Source organism: Arachis ipaensis, chromosome B09 (assembly GCF_000816755.2).
Source record: "Arachis ipaensis cultivar K30076 chromosome B09, Araip1.1, whole genome shotgun sequence".
NCBI classification, from domain to species: domain Eukaryota; kingdom Viridiplantae; phylum Streptophyta; class Magnoliopsida; order Fabales; family Fabaceae; genus Arachis; species Arachis ipaensis.
In genome coordinates this window covers 38,823,916-38,830,353 of record NC_029793.2, presented here as the reverse complement: position 1 = coordinate 38,830,353, position 6,438 = coordinate 38,823,916, and the positions used below count along the sequence as shown (strand labels likewise).

Below are 6,438 nucleotides of genomic sequence, written 5' to 3'. Positions count from 1 at the left end.
ATTTTTCAAAAAAAATAAAAAAATAAATTCTCTAGCAGTTTATAATATTAAACAATTTTTAATATTTTTTACGATGTTTGATTTAAGCTGTTAGTAAAATAAATTTTATCTTTTTATCTGCACATTAATTTATTAACAGCTATGGGCGTCGATAATATTATTTTTTATTTTACCAACGGTTCAGAGCTATCGTAATAATTATCAAAATTTACCAACCTCATCTTGTCTTATAAGCTTTTACCGACGATTTACTGCAGTAAAGTTAATTTCTAATGCTTTGACCGTCGATAATATTCAATAAAACTGAACAATTCTTATAGTGGTTGTTACCCTAATTTTTCGTATAATTTTTTATTTTTATTTTTTTTAATTATATATGGATGTAATTTTTTTCGTTAGTCTTTTTGTGAGTCATGTATTATTTTGTGCAGGAAGAGAAGCAAGATCTCATCAAATTCCATAGTGCAAGATGAATGGAAGAGAGTGAGTGAAGAAGGTTGAGAAGGGAAGAGTGAATGAGGAAAATGAGTAGAAGATGAGGGTGGTGTAAACAAAATTCGTTGAACGGATGAATGGTGAATTTTAGATTTCTTTATTGTTATACAAAGCTCATATACTAACAAAAGAATAACCGAATCTATCTAACTACACAAATATAGCTTGCAACTATAAATTGGATGGAAGCTAACTAACTAAACAACTAATTTGCTAAAAGCATAAACTCTCCGCCTAAAACTTCCAGAATGGGAAAGATGCTGAAAGCTAATTAAATTAATTGATAAGTCACAAATCAAAAGGGTATAGGTTACAGAATATTCATGCATTAGACTTAATTATAGGATACATTTGAGACAATAAAATATTAGTTTTTGACATTTTTTTTGAAAGCAAACAGCTCAACACAATAGTAGTGGAGCAACCAGAGTCGTCCAAAGTAAAAACAACAAATATAACAAAAATACAAACAATTACGAAAGCCATCCCCTTGTCATCTCCGGCATAGCCATCAACAACTAAAGGGATCTCCACCACTCCACTCGTTAGCACTAATCGAAGACATGTTGATAATTTCTTCAACTCCTTTGCTTGTGTGCTGAAAGATTCGCCTATTCCTTTCCAACCATAGGTTCCAGATTATCGCGTAGAAGCACCTTAACCGGTGGTTACGCTCATCCACCCTCCTCGGTTCTTCTGTCCAACTAAGAAAGTGCTCTTTCATCGATCCCGGAAACGACCATCGTCGCCCAAATGCTGAGATCCAAGCACTCCACACCTGCCAAGCAAACACAGATTCAAGCACTCCACATCTGCCAAGCAAACACACATCCTAGAAACAAATGGTGTACATCTTCCACCTCGTTGTTACAAAGAACACAAGTAACGTTGTCCTCACTGATAATTTCAAACCGGCTCAATCTGTCCTTTGTATTCACTCTTCCTATCAGAACAAACCAGACAAATAGCTCCACTCTAGGCGGAACCAGCCCCTTCCAAACAGTCCTGGTAAAGCTATAGCTAGTTACCTCCTCTGGGATCAGTTCCTCCTGCATCACCTGTACAAATGAGTTAGTTGTAAAAATACCTCGCCTATCATATTTCCACACCACTCTATCCTCTCTGTTATGAACTAGTCTCACAGGTCTCAAGATCTCATGCATGGTGTAACACCCTAACTACCAAAGCTCACACTTCCGGCTGCGCGACTTTGATAGCTCGGACATTACGACGACTTTTATACTATTTAATACTAAAATATGAGCCTGTTTGAAACTTTAAACCGCAATACCATATATAAATATTATTACAAGCATTAACCAATACAATTCCTATCCCTCTTACAGAATATATATCAAGATAAAGGCGAGGGTACAATAAACCATAACTAAAACAATACAGAGCATCACAACAACAATTAAATAAGCTCTTCGTAACCTCTGCGCCCATATCCTGAAAGGGGAAAAATGTAGGGGGGGTGAGAACATCATCCTCGAAAGGGTTCTCAGTAGAGGGTTTTTGGGAATTACTGTAATAGGATACATGAAGATAACCGCACCAGTGATTAATAACTGTCTTATGCCTCTTTTCAAAAACAACATTTTTCAATAAGGTAAAGTCGGAAATCTTTTCTGAAAGAGGAACCGTTCAATTCTCAAAAACACCAAAAGCCTTTCAAAAAGGTTTATCTATGCTGAACCAAAATAGCCTTTCATATTTTTCCAAATCAGAAACACAAAACCGAAACCAACCATCGGTCCATCTCAATCCAACCACGGCCCTAGGCCCAAACAATCCAACCATCAACCAAATCACCACAATCCAACAGAGTCCCAATTACAAACACAGATAGGAAGTTCAAGCACAAACAAACAGTTACAGCAAGTAGAACAATTAGCAGTTTATCACAAAGGCAAACCAAGTACAATATGCACACCCAAACAATGTCACATAGATGCATATGATGCATGCCTGTCCCTAGTGGCTGATGATATCATCTGTCGGTTATATAGCCAACCCGACACGTCCTGGTAGCTAACCATGGATAGAAACACCCATCGCGGAGCAAGTAGGTTTGAGCTACAACCCCATTGCTACTACCCGCTCAACCCAGAGCCAGTGGAATAACCACTACTGTGGCTACTACCCAGGCGGGTGTTTAACAGCTCAACCTGGAGCGAGTGGAATCACCACTACTACCGCTACTACCCAGGCGTCACAGTCTCTGACCTGGAGCAAGTGGGACGAACCACAACCCTTGCTACTGCCCAGGTATCTCAAACATATATTCATTCAGTCCCAGCCATGGATCAACATCCATCTCAGCCATCCGACTTAAAATTCAAAATTCATAGTCAGCCATACGGCCCATAACTCATTCGGCATTCAGCCACAAATCAATATCATAAACAGCCATTCTGACTCACGGTTCAATCCAAAACCAGCCAATATTCATAATCATACACAGCCATTTCGGCCCATAACAAAACAGCACTTCCACCGTTCAACGTCATTAAATTCATAAAACCGGAATTTAAGCCATAAATTACTTTTCTCAAGCCGTTTCACTCTGAAATCAAATTTCAACTCTTTTCAGCCTTGGCTTTAAAGATCTCATTTTCTCAAATCATCTCAGGCTCATAAGCCAAATTTACTCAAAGTGAGTCTCCTTCTGAAAACAAAGCCACTCTCGGAATTCTCTTTCCAAAACTTCCAAAACCATGGCAAGTTAAGGATTTATTTCAAAGTATTCAAAATCACCCACCCAGCGGTGGAATTTCATAACAAAAGTTTTTCGGCAGAGTCCCAAGTCTTTAGGGAAGGTCAACCTATATCAAATTATCAATTCCTTAAAATTCATTGAAACTCTTAAAATCATAGATTCTCGGTTCAAGTAAATAAAATTGAATTTATTATGAAACCGAACCATACAAAATCACAAGTTCCAACCCGGTCCAAAAATCAACTCATTTGAAACGTAACCGGTTCATTTGAATCAAACCGCTTTCAGATTTCTTTTTGGAACCCATTTTTCCAACTCTTCCAAAATGCCTCAAACTTGATTACTCAATCAAAAGTATAGGTTCCTTTAAAAATCACTAAAAAACTCCTTTTTATATTGAAATCAATATTAGAGCATCATTATTTCCTTCAGTGATTCAAACGGTAAAAATAGTTCAGTTCTAAATAAGCCGAACTCAACGTATAAGGTTCATCAAATAAATTAAGCTGGAAAGCATAAATATCCTCTTAATAAATCAAATAATACAATTTCTCAAATCCAAACCTTTTAAATAACCTTTCAAACAAGACTAAGATTTTATAGAAATTTCGGCAGCACCTCCCCTAAAACTTGGACTTTTGCCACCCGGTTCGGGTCCCAACTAAACCGTTCCTCATTCCTTTTCAACAACACAAAATCAGAAATCAATTCAAATCAAGCTAAATCCAACAATCGCCTCAGTGGCGTATCTCAAGGATACTATTTTAAAATCAACTAAATATCAATCGATTTAACTCATTTCCAAAGCTTTAAAGAATCGATTAAGCAATAAATCATTTGTCCGAAACCAAGTCAATTAAAGTAAACCAGGCTGAATTCAAAAGTGTTCTATCTTTCACATCACCCAAATAATTGACTCAATTCAAACCAATCCTCAACGGATTAAACTTATTTCAAATCTTTAAAGAATCAACTTCCAAAGATTACATTTCACAAAGCCGCACAACAATTCAGCCAAACAAACATTCATAATCATTCGATACAATCAAATTATACATAAGGCCGATACAATCACCAAATACACATTTTCTCACAACAGTATTCATATGTAATAATTCCAATACATAAAGCATAGTTTTTGGAAAGCGCCCCTACCTCAACACGTCGAAACTCGAAAGCCCTAAAACGCATCACAACTCACTTTCGCTCGGCCCGCAACTGCGGCAGCCGCAAGCTCAGCTCCAAACCGCTTTCTCAGCAACCACAACGACTCTACCCGCAACATGTGGCCCCGATAACTAAATCCTAAACATTAACAACGCGAAAACCTTAATAATACATAACTGAAAACCACCGCGAGGGCTGAGACAGAGGTACTTACTGTAATGACAAAACGAAACAACCGAAACTCCAGATTGACCCGGCAGCAATTGTGGCATCAGTTCTCTCGGAGCAAGAATAACAACGACCTCAGCCTCAATTATGCCTTTTTCGAATGATAAACCAGCAACGACTAAAACAGTAATCCACAGTCCTATAATTAGGCCAGGAAGAAAACAGAGGAACAAAACTGAAACTAGAGCAGGGTTTTAAGTGTTACTGTTCCAAGAATGGAGTTTGGGAACGCAGGAGAGCTGCTGTCGGGTGATATCAATGGTGCTCCCCTTCAGGCTCGGTGGTGATAGAACTGTGACAGCAAGCTCCCGTCGACGACAGCGGTGACGGCGGTGCACGGCGCTGGCGGCGACGACTCCAGCACGGTAACGAAGATGGAGCTTCTTCTCGGTCAGTGGCTCGCAGCTCACGGTGACGCGCGACACTCCTCCTGTGGTGGTGACTGCTCCAGTCTCCTCTGCGGTGGCACCGAAGATCAATGCGGCGACGCGAGCTCAAGCCCCACAGACAGGACGGTGGTGATGGCAGCTCTACCCTCTCACCTCCATCACGTCTCACTCTCGACACCTCTCCCTCACCCCTGTTTGATCGGCACCAAGGCAGACTACACGGAACGGCGACGATGCGCGGCAGGGCACGCAGTGGGTTGAGCACGGCGGTGAGGTTCCCTTCGCTCCCTTCCGTTCAACACTCTGAGATCAAGGGCTCTTCTTTCTTCTCCGTGGATTCCTCACCCCACTCCCCCTTCGGTTTCATCTTTCTTTCACAGTCTTGTGTGTGTGTTGCGTTCTGTTGGAAAAAAGGGGGAAAAGTGCATTGCTTGCTGCTGGGTGAGGGAAGCTGTGCGCGTTGATTTGGGAAGGAGAGGCTGCAGATGCTGGGTTGTGGGGGAAATGGGTCGGATTTCATAACTATCAATTTTATAATTTAAATATAGAAAATAATCCAATAATCATAAAATTGGATAATAATCATAACTTATCTCAAGTTCAATAAATCAAAACTTGCCTTAATTATCTTTAATAAAATGATTTCCGAAATTAAGGCTATAATTAACTATATGGTTTGAGACTTGATCATAATAAGACTTTTCAAAGTTCTGGGTCTTACACATGGAACTTAGGAGTTCCAACTCCCATTGGAAGAGCTCACGCCTCCATTGGAAGTTCCAAATCCACTCAAACCCATCCCAAAACCCGCACTCCCCAATAACAGATCCACATTGGTTTGAAACTGAGAAAATCCTCGGGAAGCGATCCTTCAAAGATCCACCAAGTAACCATACATCCTCCCAAAATCGAGTCCGACACCCATCGCCAACCTCCATGGACAGGCCTGCAACCATCTTATCCCTTAGATGTTGATTCATGATTTATAACTGGCAAATATCCTTCCATGGTCCTCCTCTAGTAGGCAGTTCTTGAGTCGCCAGTGTCTCATTGGGATTCAAATTATTACAAGAACATACGACCTTTTTCCACAGTGGGCACTCTTCCTTAGAAAATCGCCACCACCACTTAAACAACAACGCTATGTTACGAACCATAGCTTTCCCAACCCCCAACCCACCTACTTTCTTCGGCGCCTGCACCACTTCCCACCTTACTAATGCCATACCAGTTCTACCCTCCTCTGAACTCCACAGGAATATTCTCTGTAGTGATATCAATTTCTCAGCAACAGCTTTCGGCATCTTGAATAGGCTTAAATAGTATACTGGCATACTGTTCAACACTGATTTGATGAGTACCAACTTCCCAGCTTTGTTAAGCACCTTAGCTTTCCACAGACTGAGTTTCTCCTCCAACTTGTCTATTATCGGTTTC

General features: G+C 40.2%; 1 long non-coding RNA gene across 3 annotated transcripts; it reads right to left on the bottom strand.

Annotated features, from left to right (window-relative positions):
* LOC110267158 lies at nucleotides 824-5,507 on the bottom strand. Of its 3 annotated transcripts, XR_002354517.1 has the most exons (5): nucleotides 4,818-5,507; nucleotides 4,599-4,730; nucleotides 4,373-4,522; nucleotides 1,356-1,553; nucleotides 824-1,273 (listed from the first exon to the last, which is right to left on the bottom strand). It is a non-coding gene; the product is annotated as an uncharacterized LOC110267158 (long non-coding RNA). The 3 variants fall into 3 exon arrangements; XR_002354515.1 differs by having other exon boundaries at nucleotides 824-1,553; XR_002354516.1 differs by having other exon boundaries at nucleotides 824-1,544.